Below are 9614 nucleotides of genomic sequence, written 5' to 3'. Positions count from 1 at the left end.
TGGAACACATCCTTTTTGCCATCATGTCTATCTGCTGCTAGAATTTTTGGTGCATCAACTTGTTCTAGGCTAGGATAGCATCCACACCCTCAAGCTCAAATACACCTTTCTTTGGAGTTGCCTGTCTCTCTGAGGAGTAGAAATACTGATTGTTTGCCACCATATCTATGAGATCATGTGCCTCCTCTAGAGTTTTCATTATTTGAAGTGACCCTCCTGAAGAGTAGTCCGATGCGTTTCTTGCTTTCATGGAGAGACCTTCAGAGAATTTATGGAGCTTCTCCCACTCACTTAACATATCCGAAGGACATCTTCTAATTAGTGCCTTGTATCTCTCCTAGGCCATATATAAGGATTCTCCCTCCAATTGTCTGAAAGTTTGCACCTCAGTTTTGAGCCTGATGATTCTTTGAGGGAGATAAAACTTGGCCAAGAATTTGCTAACCAAGTCATCCCAACTTGTGATGCTCTCTTTTGGAAAAGTCTCCAACCACTGAGTTGCTTTGTCCCTAAGAGAAAAGGAAAATAGAAGTAGCTTGTAGATGTCTGGGTTCACTCCATTAATTTTGACAGTGTCGCATATCCTTAGAAAAATGGATAAGTGTTGATTTGGGTCCTCCAAAGCACCTCCGCTATACTGACAATTGTTCTTAACCAAAGTAATGAGCTGGGGTATAAGCTCAAAGTTGTTGGCATGTACATTAGGAGTAAGAATGCTACTCCCACAGTTCCTCGGACCAGGGATTGTATAGGAGGCTAGCACCCTCCTTGCAGGTTGCCCATTATTGTTGGCAACCTCCTCAGGTGGGTTGCAGATGTTGTCCTCCATAATTTGATCTCTTTCTTCTGAATCCTCTTTTCCAAGAACTCCCTTCCCTCTTGCCTCTCTTCTAAGTCTCAGAAAGGTTCTTTCGGGTTCAGAATCAAAGGAAGTGGATGCATCTCTCCTTCTTGGCTTACACAACACAATAGACAAACCAAAAGCAAGTTGAATACTCTATTGCTAGAGTATGTGTTAGAATTAGCAGACATAATGTATCAAACAGTTAGTATGCTTAAACCAAAACAAAGAAAACAAATGCTCAATCTAGACTATCACCCACTTGATCATTGTTAATCTGAATCAATCCCTAGCAACGGCGCCAAAAACTGGGTGCATGAAAATTTGCACAACACAGATTCCTTCGGCAAGTGTACCGAATCGTCAAGTAATAACTCACTATTGAGTGAGGTCGATCCCACAGGGATTGATGGATTAAGCAACTTTAGTTAGGTGATTTATCTAGTCAAGCTAATAGTTGATGAGTTTGGTAAAATTGCTAGAAATTTAAAGTACTGATAGTAAACTGCGAAATGTAAATGGCGGAAACTTAAATAGCAAGAAATTAAAGAACTGAAACTTAAATGGCAAGAAATTAAAAGATCTGAAACTTAAATGACAAGAAAGTAAAACCAGGAATGTAAATGACAATGAAAGGTGATGACTGGAATTCACTCCCCATATAAAATCATAAATCCGTTCTTTGGCAGGCGCACTAAAAATTGTCGTCAAGTAATAACCCACAGTGGAGTGGGATCGTATCCACAGAGATTGGTAGACTTGAGCAATTTTAATCAATGGGTGAATTAGTCAAGCTGAGCAATGTAGGTTGTGATTGCAGAATTTTAGATGAGCAGAATTGTAAATGACTAAAAAGTAAAGAAAATCAATAAAGTGCAGAAGAGTAAATGGCAAGAATGTAAAGTGCAGAAATATAAATGGCTGAATTGTAAATGAGAATGGGGAATAACAGAATGTAACGAAAGCTATAAAGAATGTGGGATGTAAGAACAGGGAAAATTTGGGTCAGGAGATATTGTTCTCTTTGGATTAAATCTAGCTCATCTCATTTTCAATCATGCAACTCATTGACCTCTTTGCAATCATGATTGATTGAACCCCAATCCCTTGGTGATTCAGTCTCTCAAATCTTGATAATCAGCCAATTCCTTGGTCTAATTGCTCATGAAGAGAGATATGCTTGGTCCCTGATTATACCACACATCCTCATAAATCTAAATAGTGGGTGGATTATATGTCACCATATCCAATCACCAAAACCCAGATCTACTCAAGTGTGAGAAAGGATTTCAAGCATGGTTTCATGTTTCCTTTTCCAAGGTTCCCATAAAACCCATTTGGCATTCAACCTCTTCCCCAAGATGATTGAACACTAGTGGTGCACGAAATTGTGATCATCAATGGCGCCAACATCATGGTATGCACAATTGTAATCTCAACTCTTTGTCACAACTCCGCACAACTAACCAGCAAGTGCACTAGGTCGTCCAAGTAATAAACCTTACGTGAGTAAGGGTCGATCCCACGAAGACTGTCGGCTTGAAGCAAGCTATGGTCATCTTGTAAATCTCAGTCAGGCAGATTTAAATGGTTATGGAGAATTGATAATTAAAGTATGAATAAAACATAAACTAAAGATAGAGATACTTATGTAATTCATTGGTAGGAATTTTAGATAAGCGTATGGAGATGCTTTGTTCCTTCTGAACCTCTGCTTTCCTATTGCCTTCTTCCAATCATTCATACTTCTTTCTATGGCAAGATTTATGTTGGGCATCACCGTTGTCAATGGCTACTTCCCGTCCTCTCAGTGAAAATATTCTAAATGCGCTGTCACCGCACGGCTAATCATCTGTCGGATCTCGATCATGTTGGAATAGGATCCATTCATCCTTTTGCATCTGTCACACGTCCAACACTTGCGAGTTTGAAGCTCGTCACAGTCATCCCTTCCCAGATCCTACTCGAAATACCACAGACAAGGTTTAGACTTTTCGGACCTCAGAAATGGCCGCTAATAATTCTAGCCTATACCACGAAGGTTCTAATCTTAGATTAGAAACCCAAGAGATACACATTCAAGCTATTGCAAGTAGAACAGAGGTGGTTGTCAGGCACATGTTCATAGGTGAGAATGATGATGAGTGTCACGGACCATCAAATTCATCAGGTTGAAGAACGAGTGTATATCTTAGAGAAGAAGTAGGCGTGAATTGAATAGGAAAAACAATAGTACTTTGCATTAATTCATGAGGAACAGCAGAGCTCCACACCTTAATCTATGGTGTGTAGAAACTCTACCGTTGAAAATACATAAGAACAAAAGGTCTAGGCATGGCCGAATGCCTAGCCTCCCAAAGCGTGAACATACAAGTTCCAAGATGAAAAGTCTGATCAAGTGTGTAAAATACAATAGAAAAAGGTCCTATTTGTAGAAAACTAGTAGCCTAGGGTTTACAGAAATGAGTAAATGATGCAGAATCCACTTCCGGGCCCACTTGGTGTATGCCTGGGCTGAGCATTGAAGCTTTCACGTGTAGAGACTTTTCTTGGAGTTAAATGCCAGCTTTTGTGCCAATTTGGGCATTTAACTCCAGCTTTTATGCCAGTTCTGGCGTTTTGACGCCAGAATTTCTATGCTGACATTGAACGCCGGTTTGGGCCATCCAATCTTAGGCAAAGTATGAACTATTATATATTGCTGGAAAGCGCAGGATGTCTACTTTGTAACGCAATTGAGATCGCGCCAATTGAGCTTCTGTAGCTCCAGAAAATCCACTTCGAGTGCAGGAAGGTCAGAATCCAATAGCATTTCCAGTCCTTTTTCAGCCTCTGAATCAGATTTTTGCTCAGGTCCCTCAATTTCAGGCAGAAAATACCTGAAATCACAGAAAAATACACAAAATCATAGTAAATTCCAAAAATATAATTTTTATTTAAAAACTAATAAAAATATAATAAAAACTAATTAAAATCTACTAAAAACATAGTAAAAACAATGCCAAAAAGCGTATAAATTATCCGCTCATCACAACACCAAACTTAAATTGTTGCTTGAAGCAACTGAAAATCAAATAGGATAAAAAGAATAGAATATACAATGAATTCCAAAAATATCTATGAAGATCAGTCTTAATTGGAGGAGCGAGGCTTTTAGCTTTTTGCTTCTGAACAGTTTTGGCATCTCACTTTATCCTTTTGAAGTTCAGAATGATTGGCATCTATAGGAACTCAGAATTCAGATTGTGTTATTGATTCTCCTAGTTAAGTATGTTGATTCTTGAACACAGCTACTTTATGAGTCTTGGCCGTGACCCAAAGCATTTTGTTTTCCAGTATTACCACCGGATACATAAATGCCACAGACACATAACTGGGTGAACCTTTTCAGATTGTGACTTAGCTTTGCTAGAGTCCCCAATTAGAGGTGTCCAGAGCTCTTAAGCACACTCTTTTTGCTTTTGGACCACGACTTTAACCGCTCAGTCTCAAGTTTTCACTTGACACCTTCACGCCACAAGCACATGGTTAGGGACAGCTTGGTTTAGCCGCTTAGGCCAGGATTTTATTCCTGTGGGCCTTCCTATCCACTGATGCTCAAAGCCTTGGATCCTTTTTATTTTACCCTTGCCTTTTGGTTTAAAGGGCTATTGGCTTTTTCTGCTTGTTTTTCTTTTTCTTTCTCTCTCTCTCTTTTTTTTTTGCATATATATTTTTTTCTGCAAGCTTTTCACTGCTTTTTCTTGCTTCAAGAAACAATTTTATGATTTTTCAGATTATCAAATAACATTTCTCCTTTTTCATAATTCTTTCAAGAGCCAACAATTTTAACATTCATGAACAACAAATTCAAAAAATATGCACTGTTCAAACATTCATTCAGAAAGACAAAAGTATTGCCACCACATCAAAATAACTAAACTGTTTTAAAATTTGAAATTCATGCACTTCTTTTTCTTTTTCAATTAGAAACATTTTCCATTTAAGAAAGGTGATGGATTCATTTTCATAGCTTTAAGGCATAGACACTTAGACACTAGTGATCATGTAATAAAGACACAAACATAGATAAACATAAAGCATAAAAATTTGAAAAACAGAAAATAAAGAACAAGGAGATTAAAGAATGGGTCCACCTTAGTCATGGCGGCTAGTTCTTCCTCTTGAAGATCTTATGGAGTGCTTGAGCTCCTCAATGTCTCTTCCTTGCCTTTGTTGCTCCTCTCTCATGATTCTTTGATCTTCTCTAATTTCATGGAGGAGGATGGAATGCTCTTGGTGCTCCACCCTTAGTTGTCCCATATTGGAACTTAGTTCTCCTTGGGAGGTGTTAATTTGCTCCCAATAGTTTTGTTGAGGAAAATGCATCCCTTGAGGTATCTCAGGAATTTCATGATGAGGAATTTCCTCATGCTCTTGTCCATGAGTGGGATCTCTTGTTCGCTCCATCCTTTTTTTAGTGATGGGCTTCTCCTCCTCAATGAGGGTGTCTTCCTCTATGTCAATTCCAGCTAAATTGCAAAGGTGACAAATAAGATGAGGGAAGGCTAACCTTGACAAAGTAGAGGACTTGTCTGCCACCTTATAGAGTTCTAGGGATATAACCTCATGAACTTCTACTTCCTCTCCAATCATGATGCTATGGATCATGATAGCCCGGTCTATAGTAACTTCAGACCGGTTGCTAGTGGGAATGATTGAGTGTTGGATGAACTCCAACCATCCCCTAGCCACAGGTTTGAGGTCATGCCTTTTTAGTTGAACCGGCTTCCCTCTTGAATCTCTCTTCCATTGAGCGCCCTCTTCACAGATGTCTATGAGGACTTGGTCCAACCTTTGATCAAAGATGACCCTTCTAGCGTAGAGGTGTGCATCTCCTTGCATCATTGGCAAGTTGAATGCCAACCTTACATTTTTCGGACTGAAATCTAAGTATTTCCCCCGAACCATTGTAAGCCAATTCTTTGGGTCCGGGTTCACACTTTGATCATGGTTCTTGGTGATCCATGCATTGGCATAGAACTCTTGAACCATTAAGATTCCGACTTGTTGAATGGGGTTGGTGAGAACTTCCCAACCTCTTCTTCGCATCTCATGTCGGATCTCCGGATACTCACCCTTTTTGAGCTTGAAAGGGACCTCGGGGATCACTTTCTTCTTGGCCACAACTTTATAGAAGTGGTCTTGATGCACCCTTGAGATGAATCTCTCCATCTCCCATGACTCGGAGGTGGAAGCTTTTGCCTTCCCTTTCCTCTTTCTAGAGGTTTCTCCGGCCTTAGGTGCCATAAATGGTTATGGAAAAACAAAAAGCAACGCTTTTACCGCACCAAACTTAGAAGGTTTGCTCGTCCTCGAGCAAAAGAAGAATGAAGAGAGTAGAGGAAGAAGAAATTGAGGAGATGGAGGTGGGTTAGTGTTTCGGCCAAGGGGGAGAAGTAGTGTTTAAGATGTGTGAAAATGAAGGGGTGAAGATGGGTTTATATAGGAGTGGGGAGAGGGTAAGGTTCGGCCATGTATTGGTGGGTTTGGAAGGGAAAGTGGTTTGAATTTGAATGGTGAGGTAGGTGGGGTTTTTGATGGATGGATTTGGATTGGTGAAGGGTTTATGGAGAAGAGGGTAGGATTTGATAGGTGAGGGATTTTTGGGGAAGAGGTATTGAGTTGATTGGTGAAGGGTATTTGGGGAAGAGGATTATGAAAAGGTGTGAAGAAGAGAGAGAGTGAGTTGAGGTTGGTGGGGATCCTGTGGGGTCCACAGATCCTGAGGTGTCAAGGATTTTTCATCCCTGCACCAATTAGGCGTGCAAAATGCCCTCTGCTGCCAATCCTGGCGTTAAACACCAGGTTGCTGCCCATTTCTAGCATTTAACGCCAGCTTCTTGCCCTTTCTGGCGTTAAACGCCAGTCTGGTGCCCATTTCTGGCGTTAAACGCCCAGAATGGTGCCAGACTGGGCGTTTAACACCCATTCTGCTGCCTTTACTGGCGTTTAAACACTAGTAGTCTTCTCCTCGAGGGTGTGCTATTTTTGATTCTGTTTTTCAGTTTGTTTTTGCTTTTTCAATTATTTTTGTGACTTCCCATGATTATCAACCTACAGAAAATATAAAATAATAATGAAAAAAAAGAAATATAACAGATAAGTAAAATTGGATTACCTCCCAACAAGTGCTTTTTTAATGTCAGTAGCTTGACAGTGGGCTCTTATGGAGCCTCACAGATACTCAGAGCATGATGATGGCCTCTCAACACCAAACTTAGAGTTTGGTTGTGGCCTTCCAACACCAAACTTAGAGTTTGATTGTGAGGATTTTGTTTGACTCTGTATTGAGAGAAGCTTTTCATGCTTCCTCTCCATGGTTACAGAGGGAGATCCTTAGCTTTAAACACAAGGGAGTCCTCCTTGAAGGATCAATTCTCCTCTGTCAACATCAATCACAGCTTTTGCTGTGGCTAGGAAGGGTGATAAACCACTATTTTATGGTTTATCTTTTGCTCAATTGAGTATATTTTATCAACTCTTTACCCACTTATTCATACTATTTGCATGGTTTTATATTTGCCTTCCCGATTATGTGCTTTAATTGAAAACATGCTTCTTTGATCTTATATTTGCTTATTGTTAATCCTCTCTTATTACCATTAGATACCTTGATATGTGTGTTAAGTGTTTTTAGATATTATAAGGTAGGAATGGCTTGGAGGATGGGAAGAAAGCATGCAAAAGTGGAAGGAATGCAATAAGTTGGAGAAATTGCTAAGCTGTCCAGCCTGACCTCTTCGCACTCAAATGGCTATAACTTTAGCTACAGAGGTCCAAATGATGCAGTTTCAGTTGCGTTAGAAAGCTAACGTCCGGGGCTTCGATTTGATATATAATATACTATAGTTCCTCTGAAGCTAGGCGACGCGACCGCGTGATTCATGCGGCCACGTCGCAGTGACGGAAATCCAGCGAGGCAAAATTTGAAACCAGCGAATTCTGGACTGTTTTTGACCCAGTTTGCGGCCCAGAAAACACAGATTAGAGGCTATAAAGTGGGAGAATACATCCATTCATAGGGAGGCTCTGATAATTCACAATTTTAGAAGTAGATGTAGTTTTTAGAGAGAGAGGTTCTCTCCTCTCTCTTAGGATTAGGATTTAGGATTTCTCTTAGTTTTAGGAGTAGCTCTCAATCCCAGGTTCTTTATTTTTATTTATTTTCTCAATTTAATTTATAAACATCTATGCCAGATTTAATTTCTTTTGTTAATGCAATTCGAGGTATTTTCAGATTTAAGATTGCTTTGCTTTTATTGATGCTTTTAATTTAATTTAGATATTTTTCTCCCTTTTGGCTTTGGTTAAATAATTGGTAACACTTGAGTTGTCAAACTCAGGAGTGGTTGAAATTGGCAGATTTCGCTTTAGCTAGGATTGCTCTAACACTAGTCTCTCCACAGGAGTTGACTAGGACTTGAGGATCAAGCTAATTAGTCCACTTGACTTAACTAAGTGGGATTAAAATCCAATTCTCATAACCAATAATAAGAACATACCTCCTTGCAATTCCTTGAGAAGACGACCCGAGGTTTAAATACTCGGTTATCAATTTTAAAGGGGTTTGTTACTTGTGACAACCAAAACGTTTGTACGAAGGGATTTTTGTCGGTTTAGAGACTATACCTACAACGCGACTGTTTTTATGACATTCTTTACTGGCAAAAATCTCGATGTCAAAGAGTCTGCCAAGGATGATGGATTCATCCATACACTTCCCAGTGTCTAAGACTATAAAATCAGCAGGGATGTAGTGGTCTTCAACCTTTACCAAGACATCATCTGCAAGTCCATAAGCTTGTTTTCTTGAATTGTCTGCCATCTCTAGTGAGATTCTTGCAGCTTGTACCTCAAGGATTCCTAGCTTCTCCATTACAGAGAGGGGCATGAGGTTTATGCTTGACCCTAGGTCACATAGAGCCTTTTCAAAGGTTATGGTGCCTATGGTACAAGGTATTGAGAACTTTCCAGGGTCTTGTCTCTTTAGAGGTAATTTCTGTCTAGTCAAGGCATCCAGTTCTTTGGTGAGCAAGGGGGGTTCATCCTCCCAAGTATCATTACCAAATAACTTGACATTTAACTTCATGATTGCTCCAAGGTACTTAGCAACTTGCTCTTTAGTATCATCTTCATCCTCTTCAGAGGAAGTGGTGCACGAAATTGTGATCTCTGGTAATGGCTTATTAGGTCAGATACTCTGATCTAGTTTTACAGTCTGTCACAACTTCGATACAACTGACCAGCAAGTGCACTGGGTCGTCCAAGTAATACCTTACGTGAGTAAGGGTCGAATCCCACGGAGATTGTTGGTTTGAAGCAATCTATGGTTATCTTGTAAATCTTAGTCAGGAAGTCAATTATGTTTATCAATTGAATTGTGAGTAACCAGTAGAGCATAAATTAAAAATTACTTGTTGTGCAGTAATGGAGAATATGTTGGAGTTTTGGAGATGCTTTGTCTTCTGAATCTCTGCTTTCCTCTGTCTTCTTGTTCACGCACGCACGTCCTCCTATGGCAAGCTGTGTGTTGGGGGATCACCGTTGTCAATGGCTACCTTCCATCCTTCCAGTGAAAACTACGCTCACGCACTCTGTCACAGCACGGCTAATCACCGGTTGGTTCTCGATCCGGTTGGAATAGGATTTACTATCCTTTTGCGTCTGTCACTAACGCCCAGCCTTCAGGAGTTTGAAGCTCGTCACAGTCATTCAATCCTTGAATCCTACT

This window comes from Arachis ipaensis, chromosome B6, assembly GCF_059453495.1.
Source record: "Arachis ipaensis isolate K30076 ecotype BB chromosome B6, ASM5945349v1, whole genome shotgun sequence".
Classification (NCBI taxonomy): Eukaryota; Viridiplantae; Streptophyta; class Magnoliopsida; order Fabales; family Fabaceae; genus Arachis; species Arachis ipaensis.
The sequence above is the reverse complement of the archived record's forward strand: the minus strand, read 5'-3'. Positions refer to the sequence as shown.